This window comes from Diplotaxodon limnothrissa, linkage group LG22 (assembly GCF_057381915.1).
Source record: "Diplotaxodon limnothrissa isolate DT_005_m linkage group LG22, D_limnothrissa_male_GT1.1, whole genome shotgun sequence".
Classification (NCBI taxonomy): domain Eukaryota; kingdom Metazoa; phylum Chordata; class Actinopteri; order Cichliformes; family Cichlidae; genus Diplotaxodon; species Diplotaxodon limnothrissa.
The window spans coordinates 17,128,691-17,151,945 of record NC_140616.1 but is presented as its reverse complement, the minus strand read 5'-3'; the positions used below and the strand labels follow the sequence as shown (position 1 = coordinate 17,151,945).

The window sequence follows — 23,255 nt, the reverse complement described above, 5'->3', positions numbered from 1 at the left end:
ACACACACACACACACACACACTCATTAACGTGGCTTTGTTCAGCTACATTCAGTTTTAAATGCCGGTAGTGAGTCTGGTACTAACTCTGTGTTCTTAGACCACAGTAACAAAGCAACAGCCTGCTTTCTGGCTTGTTCTCATATTTATCTTTTTTATTGTCTCGGCTTTTCAGGCTTCATTGCCCTTCTCTGTTTTTCCCGTCTAGTTTATATTGATTTATTTTGTGTCTTTTTAATAGTTCTTTTTATTTGCTTATTCTTTTATGCCCTTGCAGGTGCTAACATCAACATGTATTAAAATCCTTCTTGAAGTCCTGTTAAAACCTAGTTAAGTTTTAAATATGTGACAGCTCAGAGGGTGCAGCGGGAAAATCTTTGGCTCCTTTAGGTGATTTGTTCAGTTACTTAAAGCGTGCGCTGCACTGTCACCGTCAACATGCTGTACGTTACGTAGTGTGAATGGTAAGGCCTTGTCATTTGTGTCAAACATCCCTCAAGTGCTCCTTTGACAAGTGTTCACAGGCCATACATGTTACGTTGTGGAATTTGCAAGCGCGGCTTGTGAATGGTGGGCGATGGCAGATAGACGAAAGTGGGTAGGTCAAATAAGGAGAGGATGCGTAGAGCCGACAGCCAGCGTGAGAGACGAGTGACAGATTTCGAATGACAACAATAAAAATAAAGCGAGGTGGGAGGATGAGAGACAAGGAGGCGGTTTGTGAAAAGAAAAAGAAAGAGAAAAAAAAAAGAGCCAGACAAAGAGAAATTGCGGGCGGGTGGAAGGACTGAAGAGAAACAGGGTTAACAAGGCATGCAAGAATATTATTTCCCCAGACCAAGCAGCCGCATTAACAACCACGGCAAATAATGAGTCCAACTTTATCAGCCGTGCAGATAAGTGATAAAGCCTTACGTGTACAGCAGCGCACATTTTTATGCTGCTGCTGCGAGACTCATCTTCTGTGCAAAGCTGCGAGAAGGAATACAGCGATGCTAGATTAGAATTTTCTCCCAGGGCAAAAATGAAGGAGCAGGAGGAGGCATGTGTCTTCATTGTGTTGTCTTTATTTTTTGTCGCGTTTCAGTCAAAGATAAGAGAAAATATTTGACAAGTGAAAAAATAATGCTAGTGAAGATGTCAAGCACTCGGCATAAAGACGCTGTGGTGTGCACACTGGTGTTTAATGAGAAAACAGTGTTAAAAAACAACGAGAAAAGGGGGCATTTACTGGAGACCCACGAGGATATTACTACACAGTACACACAGCCCATGCTTTGTGTGACACTGCATTACGTTTGGTGAAATTCTGTCACAGTTTGAGTTTGGAACTCTTTACCTGTTTCGCTTTTTCCTTTGCTAAATTTACATATGACAAAATTGTTAACTGATTTTTGCAAAAATACCTAGACTTCCAGTTGTTCGCTTGAAGACGGTGTATCTAATTTCTTCCTCTTTCCTTTTATGTCAAAGGTTCTTCTCTGCCTGACTCAGCCACTTTTCTTTCCCTTCATCTGTCTGTCTGATATTTCTGTGTATCATTACTTTGGTTCAGAGAAGGCTTGTGCAGAGCTTGTCTCCCAGCTGAGTGTGTGTGTGTGTGTGTGTCCCGCCAGTATTGGTAGCAGTCTCTCAGGAGTGCTGCATTAGTCTTTGAAGATCTTAGAATAAAAGAGAGTGAGAGGGCGGGAGAGAGAGAGAGACTCAGACGAGGTCCTCGTTCTTTTATCATATTCTGCCACAACTCGGTTTCTTTATTTCTTCGTTTGTGTTTCGTCTCTGTCTTCTATTCACTCCCTCTGTTATCACCCCACCCCTATCTGTCGGAGCATTTTTTTCTCCCCCTCCTGTCTTTATTTTATCTGCTTCACAGTCAAAGACGCTCTGTTTTCATTCTGCAGCAGTGCAGTGCGTTTGAGACTCGGTTTTTACTTCAGTTGCAGACATAAATCGAGTTTAGGTTGCCGTCCACGTTATTAAACATTCATTGATAAAATGTGACCCACCGCATAAGCAGTAACTTAATCCACAGCGCATTTAGGCTGATGCATTTCTTTTGAAAGAAAAGAAATAGGGAATGATTTCTCATTCAATAAGAGGCGAATTACTCTTACATTAACTTGTGACCTTTCTTTATGAGATGGTCAGATGAGTCCGCACTGCTGCCCTAATCTGCTTAATTTTTCATTTTGTAACATGTGACCTCAGCAGGAGCACTCTGCTAGTCAGGTGATTGACTCAGTGAGCACCTGAGGCATACCATACACATATATTGTGCAGTTTAACACACTTCACATGTATAATTTAGCCACAATAAATAGTCATTAAGTCAAAGACATGAGGTAAGAAAAATAAACAGGATTTTCACTGTAATCTAAATGGAAATCTACCAAACTGAATGTGTAATCTTTTTTGCAGTTTTGCTTGTATATACAGCCAGTATGGGTTCAGCTGTGATTAAGCCAGAGGTCTCCAACTCCAATCAACGACAGCTACTGTCCGGCACAGCTGAATCAAATGGTTGAATTACCTCTTCACCATGCCATCAAATTTGGCAAAGGCCTGGTAACAACATTTGATTTAAGTGTGTTGGAACAAGGATCCATCTAAAATCTCCAGGACAGTAGCACTTGAACACTGGAGTTGGAGACCCCTGGATTAAGCCAACATAGAAGTGCTAAAAACTGCAGTTCCTCGAGTTGGCCACTTGGGGTAACTTCAAAAAGAGCTTTTATAGACACCAGTAATAAGCAGATTTCCCTCATTTGACTACTATAGATGAATATGATTTTTATTGTTTTTGTACCCATTCATATTATTATAATTCTGCTTAGACAAGTAGGTGCTGCGAGCCACGAGTTGTCTGTAAGGTTACACTTATTTTAATTTGAGTTGCTCACTTGGACCTCTTCTGTGTTTTTGTGATATTAGCTGATGGCAGAACATTGCAAACAGAGCAAGATGTCAGCAGTCACAAATACTCAAGAACTCAAGCTTCAAAACTGGAGTTCACAAACCAGTAGGCAATGTCATAGTTGCTACTTCCATCCTTTATATACAGTTTGCCACTCTTGGTTGCAATACAGTGTTGCTCATCTTAAATCACACCCTCTACACTCTGATATAATGCAAATGTCCTCAGATGCTTACAGGTGTCTACAGTTAATGTTTAGAGCTATGATAGAGGGGACTTTCTGGAGGCACTTTCTGTCCCCCCCCCCCCCATAGCTTGAAAATATTGCGGTTTTGTTTATTTGCTCCTATGAGCTTGTTTTTAATTATTCCTGTAAGATTTTCAGGCTCCTCGTGGTGTTTGAAGTCTGCTGAAGAGCTCTGGTTGCACAGGCGACATCAGAGATGGTTGAGCCACGATTGTTTTGTGTGTTTTTGGGTTTTTTTGTGACGTGATGCTAATATTGTGTCTCCTTCTTCTGCTTCTCAATGGGAGGTCATCTGAGTAGCATGAGTACATGTGTGTATGCATACGTGTGTGTGTGTGTGTGTGTGTGTGTGTGTGTGTGTGTGTGTGTGTGTGTGTGTGTGTGATAACCTGATAGGGCAGGGAGTGAGGTTGAATGGACTATCTGCTTACAAGTGCTACCTAGAAAAGGTTCATAGAGAATAAACTGTATCTGATGAGATTATGAGTATATAATTACCAAAACAGACTAAAGATGTAATTCTGTAATTATGTAAATGAAGCCGCTCCAGAGCATGTTTCAATAAAAATATAGACACAGATATCTGCTGTTCTTCATTGTCCATAAATTAGGATTGAAAACAGTCCTGTAGTGTTTGTGTGTGTCTGTACCTATATTTTTACATCTTATATATATGGATATGTGGATTTATGGATAGTTTCCATTTTATCAATTACTGCTATTGCTTACTCAGTTATTAATAAATAATAATTGTTGTGACAGCAGGCAATTACGTTACAAACTTGCCTTTTCAACAAATGGCTAATGTATCCTTCCTATTTATCATTTTACACGAGCTGCATGACACACACACACATGCACGCACACACGCGCAGACACACAGAGTGGTAAGGTCCAGCTGCCTAGCTGGCGGGCACTGAGCTCGCAGCAGTCGACCATAACAACCCTTTCTCCATCAATCAACGATAGAGTGCTCGGCTGTAGTAATGATGTCATCACACTCACACAAACACGTGCACACGTATAGACCACTCAACACACACTTATCTCATCCTCTTTGTTTTGACCTTGAGTTGCTGGTAGATGTGTGTGCCTGCGGTTGTCTCAGTGTGTGCAGAGTGCAAAAGGAATGAGGTTTTTTGTCACTGCTTTGCAAAGATAGCAGGCGAGGATGCAATCTGTTTCTGATATCAGGTACATAAATCTTGCACACATCAAGTATATTACAAATGCATGCACAGACACACACACGCACATGCGGGCGCGCACGCACACACAGTCCCAGACAGACCATTACAAATGCTTTTCAATTGCAACTGAAGTCAAGGTTGTCTGAGTGTGTGTATGTGCATGTGTGTGTTTAGTTTCTTCTTTTCTCTGAAATGCTCTGCAGCACACTCATGTGGTTACATAGAATCAGACATTTAATTTAATTGTATACACTGCATGCATGGATTCAACCTGGAAATATACACTGGCTAATATGGCTGGCTAAACTTTGCTAGTACCAGTGTGAACCCCATTTTACCGTTAGAGCTGCCTTAATTTCTTAATGGCGCAGATTGAACAAGGTGCTGGAAACATTCCTCAGATTTTGGTCAATTTCGGTTGACTTGAGAACATCACACAGATGCTGCAAATTAGTTGGCTGCACATCCATGGTGTGAATCTCCTGTTCCACCAAATCCCAAAGGTGCTCTCTTGGATTCAGATCTGGTGACTATGGAGGCCATTTGGATACACTGAACTCATTGTCGTGACCAAGAAACCAATTTAAGACATGTGTTATTCTTGAGGATGACACATGTATGTATACTTACACTGACACATGCACAGATCTTCTAAGTCCAGTTGTGCCTCTGCCAGGCTCTGAGGCAGGGGGCCAGCACAGTGAGGTGAAGAAAGTGGCAAGAACACTTACTGGCAAATCAGGGGCCAATTAAAAATGCTCAACGCTGTGTGTGTGTGTGTGTGTGTGCGTGTCCGTGCGTGTGTGTGTGTGTCCTTGTTTTACTGCCAAGGAGAGGGTTGGCAAAGAAAGCACGCTTCCTATTCTCTCAGCATGCCCTCTTAACGCAGAAGCTTACACACACACACACACACACACACACACACACACACACACACACAGAGCGAGAAAGGACAGGCATTCATTTGCCCTAAATAAAGACAATGGGGTAAGACAATCCCACGGCTCTGTGTGTGTGTGTGTGTGTGTGTGTGTGAGACAAACACACAAGTGTAGTTTTACAAAGTAATGCTAAGGCAGGACAATACCCTGCCTGTGAATTTGTGTGGGATAAGTAAAAACAAAAAGTAGAAGGGCTGTCAACCTTCACTCAACTGATCTGGCATTAGGGTCTTAATCAGTGGGGAAATATTAAGTTAGTTGCTTTCCTAGATTTTATTGACAGCTAGTGGTACAAAATGATGATTGCAACCTCGTTCCTTCCCCAGCTGATTGTGACTGATTAAGTAACGTGAAGCAACATTTTCCAACTTGTTAAAAAGATGTTCTATTTTGCCTTTTTTTGCAAGTGTGGAATGCTCCTCTTATTAAATTACAGTGAAGGCTTTTGATTGATCGAGTCACTATTTTGTTTATTTATATGATATTTTACTGTCACGGAACACTGAACATCAGCTGTCGTGTTCCCACGTTTCAGAGCATTTAATTGGGTTTTAATGTGTTAGCTAACATATTTCAGAACTTTCCTGAACTGTATAGTACTTAATCTATCAGCGTAATTACTGACCACTAAATGTGGTGGTAAGCAGTTTTAACTGGACAGTGACACTAACATATAGTGCTGCGCAAAGGTCGTGAGTCACCTGTCTTTTCTTTATATTTTGGTTCTACGGAGCCAGGCTTTCATATGGTCAAGTGTTCTTGAGCAATAGTTCTCCAGGCTTTCTGGTTTACAGTCCAGTCCTTGTACCGAACCTTTTTCAAAGCAACGAGTTAAGTGGCTTTACAAGCAAGAAATAGAAAAAAAATCCAGCAAAGAGCAGACACAGTAACTCTGTCTGGTCTCATCAGAAATGGTTGGAAGGTTGAATGTCAACAAAAGAGTGAGGTATGCCAAAATACACAAGAAGTGTAGTACAAACAGCAGCGAAACAAGTCTTATTGAGTGACAGAGGACTGAACAAAAGGCAGCCAACTTTCAAAGAAGAACTCCTTCAAGAATCCTCGTGAAATACTGACGACTACTGAAAGAAATTACAAGGAAACATGTTCAAGAGAGTTTAGGCTCAGGTGTTGAAGAATAAAGGTGGTCATACCAAATATTGGCTTACAAGTTTGTTGTAATTGTACAAACTCTGTTTTGGCCTTACATGCATATAAAGAAATGAGAGGTGGTTCCAGAGTTTTGCACGGATTTGTGTCAGGTTAATTAGGCCTGTGATCACAGCAGCAGTATTGGTGTTCCAACTCTTATCCATAATGTAGCTTAGCACTCAATTACATATTGATTCTTTGTTCTTTTAATACAATCACACACAAAAAATATCCTACATGAGATCAATTCTCATTTACCAGTGTGTTTGAAAACTATGACCTCCATCAGTTAAACTGTTCTATACTCTCAGCCTTATAATGGCATTGTTGTTACTTTAGGCTTTGAAACGACTAAGAAGGAAATGCTATTGGGTGAACTAGACATTCCTCTGAGATTGTTCTTATTTTTTCATGTGCGCATGTGCATGTGATTGTTATTTGTTCATCTTCCTACTTTTCAAAAACACATTTTAAGGTTGTATGCTAAAAATAGTCCAGGCCTGTAACAGGAATGATTTGTTTTTGGCACAGATTCTAACACAGCTGCCACGTACACACTTCCAGTAACACGGCAAACATTAAGTAAAGGATAGTGATGATTACTGAAGGACACGGCTCTTTCCAAACACATGTGCGCCTATGATAACATTCCTGTTCTCAGCACCTTAAACGTGCAGAGGGCTGATTCTTCACTTGTGGTATGACAAGATTGTTGGAGTCTAGGGAAATAGGATTGTGGTTGAGGAAGGCATTTCCCTTAAATTACAATGATGGTCAGTCACTCAGTCTACACACACACACACACACACACACACACACACACACACACACTGCATTCTTCTGCCTCAAGCAACCAAACAGCTGTCAGACACTACGTCAGCTCCTGAAGTATTCCGTCTATGTGTTCTTGTGATTGTGATCGTCTGCCATACTTATAATGACGAATTGTGTGCTGTACTACAGCAAAGGTAATTGGTAAGTAAGTGAAAAGAGAAACTGGATTCTTGAGGCTTTGAAATGGTCTTACTTATCCCTCAGTATTTACAGGAAGATAAAGTGCAAAAATCTAGACTTTGAAGGCTTTTTAACCTTGAATTTATCTACTATTTACTAACATTCTGCACAATTCTGCAAAACATTGTTAAATTAAGGTCTGGTTGAGCTCGGCTCTTGAACCCAGCATTTGTGGTTTCTACAGTCTACAGCAAAAAAAGAAAGGAAAGGGAAAAAATGCACCATACATGTTCGACCAAACTTGTGCAGTAGGCATAGGATTTGGCTGCAGTCATGGTAGAAGTGGGTGGATGTTTTATTTGATACACTTGGCGAAAAATGCAAGCACTTAAACAGATGAAGTGATGGTTGAGTGGACAAAAGCATTCATGCCGTAATCACGCCAGCATGCAGTCAAGTACAGCGAAACATTCACACAGAGAACATTTGTTAGGCGTGTTGAATATCATCGCCTTTGAAAGAGAGAGCCACGCACTGTTACATGCATCATTGTGAACCCGCTTACCCAAAGTGAGGGCACAGAACAGCAGCAAAGTCACACAAAAGACTGCAGCTTTGGTGTTTGGTCATTTGTTTACTGGCTCCAACACTTAAAGTAGCTGCTCTGGGAAAAGGCTCTGGGCAATATACCAAACTTTTGTACTGTATGATCACAAGTTTGTCTTGATGACAGTGTCAGACAAGTGAATCAGCATACATAAAACGTCTTTCACCGACTGCTGTTGTACAGGGTCTGTTGTTGAGACTGAGGTAGATTAGCAGCAAATAGATGAATACTGGAGGCATTTTGATCATATGAGCGTTTGCACAGTAGCACTGAATGTGGTCTTTGTTGGTTTGGAGGTTGAATGCACATAATGCAAGTCACTTTTGACAAATAAATGTAATGCTGTATAATTCTGGTACAATATAATGGAAAACCTTAAGGCACATTCATTTTCAGTACACACAATAAAACAACCTCTCATAAATACACACAGGAGCTGGCTACTCCACTGCGGTTTAGAATTAGATCAGCTATTTATTTAATGTGGTTTAAACTGAACCACTCCTGACTAATTTAGCCTCCCTAATTTATGGATGTGATGGATTAATACAGTGTTTATATGTGTAAAATAGACAGCGTACAATGTGGAGTATGGAAAAAGCTTCGGTAGGGGTGGGGTAAGAAATAATTATATCGTATTTATCACAATTTCATTTAAAATTTCAAGTGATTTTCTTCTCTTTATGAAAAATGAAATGGAACAACAAAACCAAGATTAGGACTGATAAAGTTGTGTCACACTATATTTACAGTATTTTACTGATAGATTTTGTGTATTTAAAGTTAAATTAAAGTTTTGTTATTTATTTTAATGAGCTTGTGAGTTATTTAGTCTTCTGGATTCATCCCAAACATTCATTTTTATTGCTATTACTAGTTCATGCCCATCCCACCTGTATTGTTAGCCTGTTTGAGCAGTGAAATTGAAACGGTACTATGCTTGTATAAGGTGTTGTAGCTGCATAAATGGAAAAAAAGGATCATTTTAGCAAGTGGTTGCTAGGCAACATGATGATGATATAATATATTATGTGCAACTGAGCCTTTGTGGATATAAATGAGATGTTATTGTCATGAAATTAAAGGCAAAAATAAAAGGTCATTTCAGGTTGTTGCTAATAATTTTCTTGGATATTAATTAGAGGTTACAGTCATGAAATAAAAAAAGTTGCTTTTATAAAGTCTTATAAGTCCAAAAATCCCCCAAACAGGTCATTTTAGCCTGTTTTTGGATGGTTGCTGGGCAACATGATGACATCATAACGTCTGATATACAGGGTGGGCCATTTATATGGATACACCGTAATAACATGGGAATGGTTGGTGATATTAAAGTCCTGTTTGTGGCACATTAGCATATGTGAGGGGGCAAACTCCTCCAGATGGGTGGTGACCATGGTGGCCATTTAGAAGTCGGCCATCTTGGATACAACTTTTGTTTTTCCAATAGGAAGAGGGTCATGTGACACATCAAACTTATTGGTAATGTCACAAGAAAAACAATGGTGTGCTTGGTTTCAACGTAACTTTATTCTTTCATGAGTTATTTACAAATTTTTGACCACTTATAAAATGTGTTCAGTGTGCTGCCCATTGTGTTGGATTGTCAATGCAACCCTCTTCTCCCACTCTTCACACACTGATAGCAACACCGCAGGAGAAATGCCAGCACAGGCATCCAGTATCCGTAGTTTCAGGTGCTGCACATCTCGTATCTTCACACCATAGACAATTGCCTTCAGATGACCCCAAAGATAAAAGTCTAAGGGGGTCAGATCGGGAGACCTTGGGGGCCATTCAACTGGCCCACGACGACCAATCCACTTTCCAGGAAACTGTTCATCTAGGAATGCTCGGACCTGGCACCCATAATGTGGTGGTGCACCATCTTGCTGGAAAAACTCAGGGAACGTGCCAGCTTCAGTGCATAAAGAGGGAAACACATCATCATGTAGCAATTTCAAATATCCAGTGGCCTTGAAGTTTCCATTGATGAAGAATGGACCCACTATCGTTGTACCCCATATACCACACCAAACCATCACTTTTGTTTTGTTGGGTTAGTGTCAGACCAATAGCGGTGGTTTTGTTTGTTAACTTCACCATTCACATAAAAGTTTGCCTCATCACTGAACAAAATCTTCTGCGTGAACTGAGGGTCCTGTTCCAATTTTTGTTTTGCCCATTCTGCAAATTCTGTGCACCGATCTGGGTCATCCTGGAGTTTGTAAGGGTGCCATTTGTGAGTAGCTAATATCCGCCGAAGGGATGTTCGACTAATGCTACTCTCCAGTGACATGCGGCGAGTGCTACGCTGTGGGCTCTTGCTGAATGAAGCTAGGACAGCCACTGATGTTTCTTCATTAGTGACAGTTTTCTTGCGTCCACATTTTGGCAAATCCAACACTGAACCAGTTTCACGAAACTTAGCAAGCAGTTTGCTGACTGTAGCATGGGAGATGGGTGGACTCGTAGGGTGTCTTGCATTGAAATCTGCTGCAATGACCCGGTTACTGCGTTCACCAGATATCAACACAATTTCGATCCGCTCCTCACGTGTTAACCTCTTTGACATGTCAATGGCTGTGAACAAAGAGAAACTTGTAAATAACCCATGAAATAATAAAGTTACGTTGAAACCAAGCACACCATTGTTTTTCTTGTGACATTACCAATAAATTTGATGTGTCACATGGTCCTCTTCCTATTGGAAAAACAAAAGTTGTATCCAAGATGGCTTCTAAATGGTCACCACCCATCTGGAGGAGTTTGCCCCCTCACATATACTAATGTGCCACAAACAGGACTTTAGTATCACCAACCATTCCCATGTTATTACGGTGTATCCATATAAATGGCCCACCCTGTAGATAAGAGCCTCTAGGAGCCTAAGATGTACCTATGTGCCAAGCTTGGCTGCTCAACTCATTACGGTCTAGGAAGAGTTGGCAGTCAAAGAAACAAACTCACAGACAGAGATTTCCTGTTTCATAGTAAAATGGTACCAACCCAAACAGCCAGAGAGATCTCCTATTCCTTATTGCTCATATTCAGACTTATTAAATTCATTACTTTGCACGCGTGATTAAGTCATGGACAACAACTTTAACAAAGCTATTAAGATGCACAGGCTCTACTCCCATTATTGGTAAAAGACCAAAGTCAGAACAAGACAAACTGTTGATTAATGAACTCAGAGTTCAGATATCCATTAAGCTCTTTTTTTTCGTTTCTTAAAGCCTTTGAACGAATCTACTACCTGGACTTGCTGAATAATTTTCAGCTGACAGACATTTCTGGTGTATTTGTTATTATTCTGAAGATGTGCGGATTCAAAAGTATCAAACTACCATGAACAAGATGTTGCTTTGAAATAGAGAAAATATTCAGTCAAAAGATTAGACCACATGTATTAAGCACTGTTAAGGGAGATGGACTGCTGTTGCGGTACTTCCACCTTAAAAGCCGTATTGAGCAAAGCAATTCAAGTGCAACAACTCTTACAATCACTTACAATAAGCGTGATTAGGAGGTTAATGAGGTAAAACTCTTACACCGTAGATTTCTTATATTTTCTGTGTGTGGATATTAAAAAGACATTATTAAGTACTTTATTTTATAATGACTAATAAATAAGGTCTGACAGTATTGGTTCTGCTCATGAAGCTGTAGAAATCATGTTACTTTTGTTTTTTTACCCTTCACAATCTAGAACAGAGATTTATCTCAGCTTGTGTGTGAGGAGAAAGGAGCAGGTGTCTCTGTTTAAGAGACCCCAGGTAGTTGAAGGATTAAATAGACAGCTGATTCAGATTACAGGCACAGTCTGAAGTAATTAGAGCATCATGTGAAGGGTGATTTAGATATCAGTTATATGATTAGCTTTTTTGAATTGTAACAAGTCTATTTTATCGCAATAATTCTAATTTACAGATATGAGAAATGAGCAAATAAAGCATTGTTAGTTAGTTGGTTTGTTTTTTGTTTTTTAATAAGAGAAGCTTATAAGCTGATAAATTGTGTTGATAAGATGAGAAGGTCTGTTTTGTTTTCCCTGAAAGTTGGTGCAGCGTTAGATGAAAACCCTCGCTGTCTGTCCTGCTTTGCCCTCACTTCTTATCATCCTCCTCCCTTTCTGCTGACATTTTTCAGCTTTTCATACTCCCTGCTGTGCCTCACTGGCTATGCCAGTGTTGTCATCCCATTGAGTTTCTATCTGCCTCTTCTCTGCCACCATCTGTTTCTCTCCTCTGCCTCTCTGTTGTCTCCCTCTTCCTCCCTGCTTGCTTTACCTCTCTGTCCCCTCTTTTCTCTCCATCTGTCTTTATTTTTCATCACCTCTGGATTGTCTGTACTCTACTTTTTCTTTGGTCTCTCAACATATTTTTTGGCTCTCTGGTGCTGGGTTTTCTTTCTCTGTGTGTAATGCTTCTTCCCTGCATCCCCCTTTTCTCCCTTGTATTTTTTATACCATGTGATCAATTCCTTTGCCAATTAGTGTTTGCTAATCCATGGCCTCAGTGCTCATCTATTTTTTCCTCTTTCTCCTCCTTACATAAACCCATTACAAGTCTCTGTAATACACAGAACCCCTCTTGCTTTCTTTGTGCAGACACTTTAACGCATGTGTAAATGTTTAAGCCTGATTCTGTTGCACACTATCAGTTTTAACCAGATATTTATTTTCTCTCTTCCTCTCTCCGTCCCACAGAGTGATCATGCATAACTTAAAAAGTGTGAATGGAATGACATATTTTACTATCACAAAACCAGCCAAATGCTGTAATCCCATCTCGGTTTCTTATGAGCTGCAATGAAACACTTTCCCACAGCTAAGACAGCTGCATACAAACTTCCCTCCCACACCTCCCCACCTCTTTTCTTGTTGTCAGACATATAAGAACTAGGTCAGTAGGATGTTTGGCATCCCACATATACCCCATAAACATTCATAGACACACACATACTGCCGCTGACTAACAGCAGGGAACATGTGTCTTGTATCCCCATAACATAGCCGTCACTCCAGCACAACCTGCCTAATTAGTCCCACAGAGTGTGTACACACTGTCGACAATCAGCTAGTCTGTCTCTTATGTTGGTGCGTGGGCGTCTGCTCGAGTCAGCTTGTTGCACATTTGATGTCTTTAAAGATACTCTGGAGTTTCTTCCCCGAGTATGACATGCACTGTGTATAATGATGACCTGCAGTTTTTAAAACAGCGAAGCACTTGAAGCTTCTCATAGATATGGAAGTGCTAGATGTCCCCCACCTTTTCTCTAACAAATATCACAAATCATTTTTAACTTATGTTCATGCACAGCAACAATCGCAGCATAAAATCCACCTATTCACACATAATTCATCAACATCCACATAATCATGACAGAAGTGGGGGTTTTTGTCTTATTGTAGGACTTTTATTTACTTGTTTGTAGCAAAATAATCAGAACCACGGTTTTTCTTCTTGAATCAAAGAAGAGCAGTGATTATTTTTATTGACGGAACAATGCAGTCTGTCCTCAGCTGTGTGTCCAGATCCATTCTTGCTATTGCTGACACAGCGTATATGAATATATGTGAATTTATATAAACATATGCGCTTTCCCCCTATATTTCCCTATAAATTTTGAGTAACTTTGTTTGTTGTTTTCATTCACCAGGGAGTGCTGTGTCCCTGAGTCAACACACTGCATTCTGGGATAGTCTGGAACCCTCTCCATGGGCTGTACCACCTGCTGACACACCTGGGGGCTCTGGAGGGGTTGTGTTGAATGAGGTAAAATTGTCTTTGCATTGATACCATGGTGAAAATTATTTTTTAAAAAGCATCTTCTGTTCTTTGCTATGTAATCTAGTTTCGTCTGTGCACGGCGACCCGCTGCGTATCGTGTTTTTAAGTTGCTAGAACTCAGGTTGTGCTTGACAACCTAGGACACAGTAGTTGGCTCATTACTGCTGAATCACAACTGACAAACTGCTATCACATTGTTATTTCAACCTAAAAGCTGATAGTCTGCCATGGTTAATTTGATGTTATTAGTTCTGGCATCAAGGACTTTTCCAGATCAGTGTTTTCTCTTTGACTAAGAGTCCAGTTTTGCAATAAACCTGACATTCCAACTGCTGCACAGATGCGTGTTTAGCAAGGTTCAAATCAGCGACTTCTACATGTAAAAAACAACACACCAAAAACCACCTTTCATATGTGAGGTAAATGTACGGCTTGAGAAGGAATTGTTTGGTTTACAGCTTTGTTTGCATTGCATATGTATTTCTAATGTTTTTCTTTCAGTATCTGCTATCTAATATTTCTCTACAAATAGAGCTGCTGTTCTTCACATTTCTTGAAAAGCACAGACTACAACTGCTTTGATTTTCTCTGAATTACTCACTGCGAAAGTGCTGTCTTTTTGTGGTAATATCGATCCCCAAAGGGGAAATTCTGTTTCGCTTCCTACCTTTACCGCAGGGAAGTAAGATGGCAGGGTCAGCTACAGAATAGCACCTTTGGAGCTGCTGCCGATTATCTCACTCACAGACATTTCAGTGAGGTCAAGGATTTGAACTCGGGTCTTCTGTTTGATGGATAGCCTCTCAGCTCACTATAAGCTGTTTTCCCAGTGAGTCACAAGGAGAGAAACAAGTTTTAAAGTAGAATATTTTAACTCCTTTTAAGCCCAGCTTTGGTAATCACATCTAGTAGAGATGCTTAAACACTGGTTTGAAGACAAAAAAAGTGAGCTGTACTGTCAGTAAGGCTGGTTCTTATACAGTATGTCATTGCTTTTTCTTTTTCTTTTTTTGGAGTAGAAAACATGTTCCTGCCTGTTGTTGTGATGCAGTGGCAGTAAGGGAATGCACTGTGGTCCACATCTCTATCCACCAGTTTACTGCTGCCTCAAAAAAATAAGAAAGAAAAAAAAATCACATATACTGTAAGTACACATCCACAGAGAGAACAACAAACCCATTTACCCCACAGGGAGCAGCCAGCACGGCAGTTTCACTGCCTCTCTATGCTTTTGTATGTCTCTGTCTTCCTGCCTCCCTAACCCCCCCCCCCCCCCCCCTCCTTCCTTGAGTTAATTGAAACTCAAATAAATGAAGATTTATTAGCGTCATATTGATCAAAACATATTGTGTCCTAAAAAACGTCTCACTGCACTGCTTGTTGAAGAGTACAAATATGAATTTAGAAAATGTCCCTCTTCTTCTTCTTTTTCTGTAACGGTGTTGAAGTGCACACGGCTGTTATTTCCTCCTTCACACTATCACCCTTCTTGTCAAATCCAAACAGTAAAAATGTGTGAGTGCTCGTGAGTGTGGGTGAGAGAGAGTAAAGCAGAGAGACAGAGAGAGAGAGTGTCGGTGCTATTCTTGGCTGGTTGGGGAAGTCTTGGCTCCCTGGCGTATGGGAAAAGGGCTCTTGGCAAGTCTCGAATCGAGGCATTCCATTATGTTGTCCTCTTGAAACACACACAGACATGCAAACTTGTTTTTGCCACTTAAAAGGACGTCGCATTCACCAAAACTTACTCAAAGGAGATTTTAACCATAATCACTATGTGCTAAATCCAAATCGTTACATTCACGAAACATTAAGAATTTACCCTAAAATGTGATGGTTTACATTTCAGTTGTAGAAACACGCCAGTAGCTTTCTAGTACTAGTACTTTATGCCCCGAGGCTCAAAGCTAGTTTCACTGTCACTCAGTTGCGCACACACGCAGACAGCATTCAGCACAATATCCTTCGAATCAATTGCCTAAGGAGTGGGAGGCTGTCTGCATGGCTTCTATCAGCTAATAGATCTCTCAACATCCCTTTCTCTCTACCTCTGTTACTCGCTCTCTTTGTCCGTCTCACTGCAGCGCAAGTACAAGGTGACATCACTGTCTCGTTCACCGTCTCTCTTATCTTCTTTCTGCTTCGCCATCATTTACTTGTACTTTAATCCCGCTCCCCCACTCCTGGTCCCGGTGTCCATCTCTCCTGCCCTCTTTTTTTTTTCTTTTTTCTTTTTTTTTTTACCCTCTTCTCTCTGTCCTTCCCTCTGTTTCTCTACCACTGCAAAGGCTTACATAACTGCAGTCAAACCCTCTGGTGTTCCAGGCAGAGATTGGGTTTGGTGTTGAAATGGGGTCATGGTCAGAGGGTGTTGTGTCTCAGGAGGACACGTACGACCATCCTGAAGGCAATTTGTGAGTGTTTGAGTGTGCGTGTGAGACTGGGGTTAGGGGGAGTCCCAATAAAGATAGTAAAACAAGGGTGTGTGTCTTTCTAAAACACGAGACAGCTGCATGCATACGGAAGCATATTGCACAGAAATAAGCTTGTTTTGCTAACTGCACACAATTTGCTGGTCTTTCAGTTTGTGTGTGTTTGTGTGTGTGAATAAAAACAAACCGAGAATAATGATGTTAAAAGAAAGTGACAGATTAGTTGGGAAAGTGAAGCGAGCAGTGACAAGCCTGTGTGGTCAGTCTGTCTGTTTCCTTTTTGTCATTCTAGCTTCAAAGTCTGAAGCAGTGGGAATGTTGGAGTGAACCAAATCCAACTCACTGTTTGTGCATACTTGAAGCTTTTTTCTTTACCACAATCTCTAAATATAAATTGCTTTGTCAGGTCAGGCGAAGTTGGAAAAATGAGATTGAAGCACTAACATAAACTTCAGTTATGGTATTTCTAGTGTAAGCTAGAAAGTCAAAGTAATTCTTTGGCTCGTATTATCAGCCAAGACGTTGCATATATAGCTGGGGAACAAATTGAAGGCCAGAAAAACCACATAAAGTACGTTGGCATGGTGCTTAAGGTCACTACAGCCCGTCAGAACAACTTCAGTGTAGTGGTGTTTTGAAGATGCTGGTGGAAAGTGTTGCCTAAACACACAGTCGCATTTAAGAAATCTTGAAATGCCGTAGTTCCTTATCAACAAATAGGCAGAAATTGAAGCAGCCTTTAGAGTTTACACATGTAAAGACTTCCACTTCTTTGTTATGTGTGTCCAGTGATGAAATCAATCAGTCCTGTGAGGTCTTTTCTTTGGAAAATGTAGAAATACAGTTACCCACTAACTGCATGCTTTCTGTCTTAGTGAGAAAGTTTCCATCTTTATTTGTCTACGCACATATAACATTTAAAATGCAGCTTTATTTTCTGTTGCAGTATTTTCAGTTGATCACAGATTTGGAAAATAAAATATTATCCCTTTGTTACCAGCACAGAAAACCTTATTCCCTTCTGGGAGACCGAGAGGACAGAGCACAGCTATTTTCCATAGTGTGCAGGGTAACATGAATGGAGGGATGTATGGATTTGTATGCTACGTTAAACTCTATTCTTTTCATAACACAAATTTTAGCCTCACAAGCAGGGATGCTGCTGGGCAGCATGCAGACACCTGTGGAGCGTGGAGCCTTTGTGTTTGTGAGAGTCTGCCTGTGGAATTTGTTTGTTTGGATGATTGCTGAGTACTGTACTGGCTCTGGTGTGCGCTGCACGTGTGTCCTGTTGAGTCTCAGGAGTGTTGGATGTGTGTTTGTGTAGAGCAGAGGACTTTGATGAATTCGTGCTCAAGCAGTGGCGCTGCCGCTCTGACATTTTTGTCCGTGTGCCTTTGAAAAGGTGGAACGCATTATTCATAGACAAGGACACATGCTGAGCAGCCGCTCACCTCTCCTTCATCCACAAAAGGCCTGCTGCCATGCCCATTCATGCCAATTAGTGCCAGTCTGCCTGTCTGTGTCCATTACAGCGGGCAGTTCACCTTCAGCGAACACAGCAGTATTGTTCTCTGTCCTAGATGTCGACACATGCAGCGACCATCCTAAAATCTGAGTGAATTCTTTTTTTTTTTTCTGTCAAGGAGGGAAAAAAATAAAGTGTATGTGCACTGACAAACAACTCCAGCCACATTATGTATTAATATTTGTCTGCTCAGCCATTCTGTTTAGTGCTGTGATCTCTGCAGCACCTCAGACTCGCGCACATGCACCTGTCAGCATAGTTCTCAGCCTGACATCAGATTTTGAAAGCTCTTACTCATGTCAGCGGAGTCTGATTTTTTTTTTTCTTTTTCTTTTCTTTTTCGCATTTCTCCCACTTATATGAACAAATCATCAGATAAACATGGGCATCGCAAATTGACTTTTTGTATGAAAAAATGGGATGGAAGGAAGGAAATCGGTTTAATAAGAAAAACTCTGTCAGTCACACTCTACATATGTTACATTGTAGGAGATAATAAAAGAATTATAGAGCATAACTTTCTTCCCATCCAATTGGAAAATCTTATTTAGGGTGAGCTACTAAAATTCTTTATAGGTGCTGTTCACCTGCAAGCTACTTCTCAACCCACCTCCACTTCAGCTCTACAAAGTACAAAGCTTACCTGATGTATCTGACTAAAACACGCCTGCCACTGATTTGCTGTTGCTCTCCCCACCTAATGATTTGAATGTGTGCGGACAGAAGGGAGGGAATGCCCCCTAAACAGTGCCATATTGGCAAATTACTGCATCAGCTTTAACTATAGTGGTTCTGACTGAAAATTTTAATATGGGAAATTTTTTATTCTTTTCATCTTGAGTTTGATACCAGTAGAAGTACTAGTACAGGCCTATGGTACTTAGTGCATGATGTGTTGTTAGGTGGTTTCTAGGCAAAATACTGTCATCATAATACCATGCTCATTTAAAGTTTTGTGATAATAAATTTTATGTTTTTGTTATGAAATTAAAATGATTCTATGCTTTATAAGGCGCTTTGGATGAATAAATGCTAAAAAACCTTTTAGCCTTATGTGATATAGATAAGAACCTGGTTCTTATCTATATCACATAAGTCAGGAAGGTACATTTTAGCAATCTGCATGCCCATTGGGTACTCAACCTGGGTGCATGTTTTGGTTGTTCAACTCCTGATTGTGAAGCGGGAGTTCACGGGCAAACAAACTCATTATGTGTATTATAGTAAGATTTGTCAGATGAGTCAGCAAGACAAACATTTTTAAAATGCCTAAAACAAAAAGTAGTGAAGGAAAGTAATGAAGCAACCATGAGTAAACTTTAAAAACCTTTAAAAAACAAACAAAAAAACCCCCAAACACACAGATTCAGTAAACCATTTCTTCATTATGTGAATATGAAAAAGTTTTTTGTTTTTTACAATTTTTGTTGCTTCATTAGCTTAGTGCAGGGGTGCCAAACATCTGACCCATGAGCTAAAATTGGCCTGCCCAAAGGTCCAATCTGGCCCACTAGATGGCTTAGATTTTTTTACTGTATTTTCATTAGTTTTACTACCAAAACTACAAATACTACATATTTATATATATATATGTATGTATGTTTGTATGTATGTATGTATGTATATATAGATATGTATAGATATGTTCATTCAATATTTTTATTCAGACATCTCAGGGATTAAATATATAAACCTCTAAGTAAAGTAAAGTAAGGGGTACAGTATTTCTTTTTTTACTCCTTTGGCCGACTTAAGATACAAATGGGCTGTATGCTTGCACTAACTCCATAGGACCACATGGGGTCAGCGTATGTAATTTACAGTGACCTTACTGGTTGTTGTTTTTTCTTCTTCTTTGTTTATTAACTACAGTCACTGGATAACTGGTTCTTCTTGTGAACCCTTTTACATTACACAATAAATTATGATTCAAGCTTGTGGAGAAATATTTCGATGTTCTTAAACACTAATTGAGTCATATTTAGAATTTAAAACAGGATTACTAATTGTATGTATTGCATTTCTTGAAGGGTTGGGGAAGGTGGTTGAATGGACAAAAGGGTTCTAGTTGTGTGGGCAGAGTGAATGAATAGATTGCATAATGGTGTTTGGATTACATTTATCTCTCTTTTTTACGCCTCTTTTCTGTCTTTTACTTTTATCTCCATTTTTCTCTCTTCGTTGGGGTCTTTTTTTTTTTTTTAACAGAAGATGAAAAAAACCCAACTCATGTTTTCTGTCTCCAGCTACCTCCCATCCCACATTTCTCTTTTACTCCCTTTTGTACTGCAACACACATACTCCGAACAGGATTATATATTGTCTTTGAAAAGATATCTGAGTGTTTATGTCTGCATTTGTTATTGAATAAGTGTGTTGGACTTTTGCCTGCATATTTGTGTGTCTGAATGTCAACGATGACTACTATTGTTTGCGTGAGTGTATGTGTGCCTGTGTGTGTGTGTGTGTGTGTGTGTACTCAGTAGGATTATGCAGCAATAGAGGAGCTTAGCAGTGATTTGCCCATCCATTCCAGTCCCTCCCTAATCCTGCAAACACACACATGCATACTTCTTTGTGTGTGTGACTAGCAGGGATCTAATAGTGTGTGTGGATTAGTAGGTTTGTGAATGGGATGTGGCTTGGGCCGAAGTAGCGCACTACACTGCCAGCAAGTTAACAGTCTGGCAGAGGGTTTGTGAGCGAGGGGAAAAATGAAAGATATTTGCAGACCGTGTAAATGCCCCAAAGTTCAGAGGGCACTATTAGCATAATTATGAAATGATTACAAAAGGTTCTGAATAATAGATTACTGACAGAACATTAGTTCATAAAGTCTGTCTGGCAGACACAGTTTGTGTGTATGAGTGTGTGACCATTAGATGGCTCTACACGTGCTCTCTCACCAGCTTGCGCACACATACACACACATAGTCACACATAGGCCCAGAGACAGATGGAAAGACATGGATAAACAAGGGAGCTGAGACTTTTGCCGACGGAGACGGGAGGGGATAGATGGGTAAAGAGAGCGTAGGATGGCGGGGGTTGCTGTTGTCATAACCACAGCGTGTGTGAAGTTTGCGTGGGCGACTGAGAGAGAGCGGCACAGAGATTCAGTGTGTGTGTGACAGGGAGAGAGAGCAGAGCAGTGTGTGATATGTATATGGGTGTGTGTGTATATATAGAAGCTTTTCATCAGTTTCCTTAGTGACTGGCTGTGACTGAGACTGTGCTCTGCAGAAAGGCAGAAGGCTGAGACAGAATAAGGCAGGTTTTGCAGTGAATTTTTCAGTGCACTTAACAATTCATTGATTCTTGATGAGAGGAGATCATTGACTGAGGTGTCATGTTATGAGTGAGTCTTGTTGAAAAGCTCAATGCGTGTGTTTTGATTCAACCTTCATTCTGGCCATTTCTAATCAAACTCACTAAGGAGTGTGGCTTGTCAGTCAGGTCTGCATTAAAGTGCTTCTTGTTGTTTAAAGTGGAAAGATTATGTCAAATTATTGTCAATCAAAGAAAAAATGTGTGTTTTTCTAAAGCTGGAGATGTGCGATGATTATGATGTCGTGTTATACACATACAGCACATTCACCATGAAGCAGTTATGTACATTTGTAGGGATTCAACAGGACACTTTTATGCTAAAGGACAATGAGAAATGGGTTTTGAGGAAGGCAAGTCGTGCCAAGATTGAGCAATAGTGATGTTTTGGAAGCGTATTGGTTTCCAATTTTCAGTCAAACCCAACTGAATCAGTTGTCTTGGTTGGGCTTCAGGCTACATTTGAAACAACAGGTATCATTTATCTTTAGATTCAGCAGTTGGCGAAAAGTTTCACCAAGGCTTCAGGCGAGACGGTCCACCTGATCAAAGGAGGGAGGCGTGCAGGGCTAGACTTCGGATCGCCAAGCAAGAAACTAAAATTTCTAATTTCTTTCTGCTCATTCTCTACTCCCACTTTGTCTCGCTCTCTTTGTCTTATCCTGCTTTCACTTGTAAACAAACCCACACAAATAGGGCTGCTCGATTATGGCAAAAATGATAATCACGATTATTTTCACTGAAATTGAGCTCTCGATTATTTGACGATATTTATTTAACCCTTTAAGACCTACCATAGAACCAAATCCGCCAGAGCTTATATATATTTTTTTACATGTTGTAGTGGCATTTTTGGGAGCATTTCAAGTTGCTATACATCAATACAACTGTTATAGCCCATATTTTAATAATATGTATGCATTAAGTCCATAGTAAGTACATTAATTGCAAAAAAGTGCAATAAACTACAAAAAAATTGAAAATCGTTTTTGTTTGTTTTTTTTTACATATATTTCTACTTGGGGAAATTTAAGGGGCTTATCCCTCAAAACTTTAAATACAAAAAAGTTGCAAAAAAATAGTTTACAACAACAGGAAATTTATTTTGAGTGTCTTCATAGTTTTATTTTGGAGATACAGCAATTTTTATATACTGCAGGAAAAACAAAGAACAATCCTATGATGCAAATTTGCAAAGAAAACAGCAGGTGCATCAAAACAAACTATTTCCAGCAGTGCAATTCGAGTTCTAAGCATCCCAGCAACTATTCAGAAAAGTATAGAGTCAAACATGACTTATAAAAACACCAGTATAGGCTTTTAAGGCCTACAAGTAAAAAACTACATTTTCCGCGAAAATGACGTCACTTCCGGTTTTGGACAGGAAATGGTGGACATGCGACAGTTCGCGTTGACGTCTGTTTCAATGTGGGAAGTGTTACGAACAGCTGATCGGATCGGCAAAGCGTGTTAAAATACTAAAATGTACTTTAATGTACTGAGACTTTATCATAGTTTGCATTGTATTTGATTTAAATGGAAAAACTAATGACTTGTTCTTCTAGTGAACTCTTCATACAGTGAATTATGATTCAAGCTTGCTGAGAAATATCTCTATGTTAGAAGGCTACAGGCTTACTAATCATATTGTATTTCTTGGGTTAGGGCAGGATGTTTAATGGACAAAATAGTCATAGTTGTGCAGTTTTTTGCTTTGCTTTTCCTCCTCAATCAGATATTTTGAGTTAATTCTTTTGAGCTTCATTTTGATGTTAAAAGACTCTTCGTTAACAACGTAATATTACGATTTTATAGCGCATATGCAGTGCATCATGACGGATCATGATAAAATGCAGTGGTGTTGGTTACATTTCCAAAACTGCCTTCAAATTCCCCGATCTTAACATTTCTAAAGAAATGCACAATATTCAATTTCTTTAGAAATGGGTGGAATATTTTTGAAACAGGAAGGAAATTTCGCAACTTTCAGTGCCATAGCAAATCACGAACTGTGTTGTCAACATGAACGAAAGCCCAACCGTACTAGATGATCGCTTATCGGTAAGAATGCCCTATGAAAAATAAAATAAAAAGACTACAAATAAACTGTGACATTCCTGCTTTTTAAAACTCTTCACATTGAGCATTTTACTCTGTGTTTTATATGTTACC

The 23,255-nt window shown here is 39.9% G+C and overlaps 1 protein-coding gene across 3 annotated transcripts in view; it reads left to right on the top strand.

Moving 5' to 3' along the window:
• The window catches only part of atxn1a (ataxin 1a), a 100,083-nt gene that overhangs the window by 56,376 nt on the left and 20,452 nt on the right, over positions 1-23,255 (top strand). For all 3 annotated transcript variants that reach the window (XM_085347029.1, XM_085347031.1, XM_085347030.1), the window contains one exon: positions 13,669-13,784. The gene's annotated coding sequence lies outside the window, so the exon portion shown is untranslated. The remainder of the gene's footprint in view (positions 1-13,668; positions 13,785-23,255) is intronic.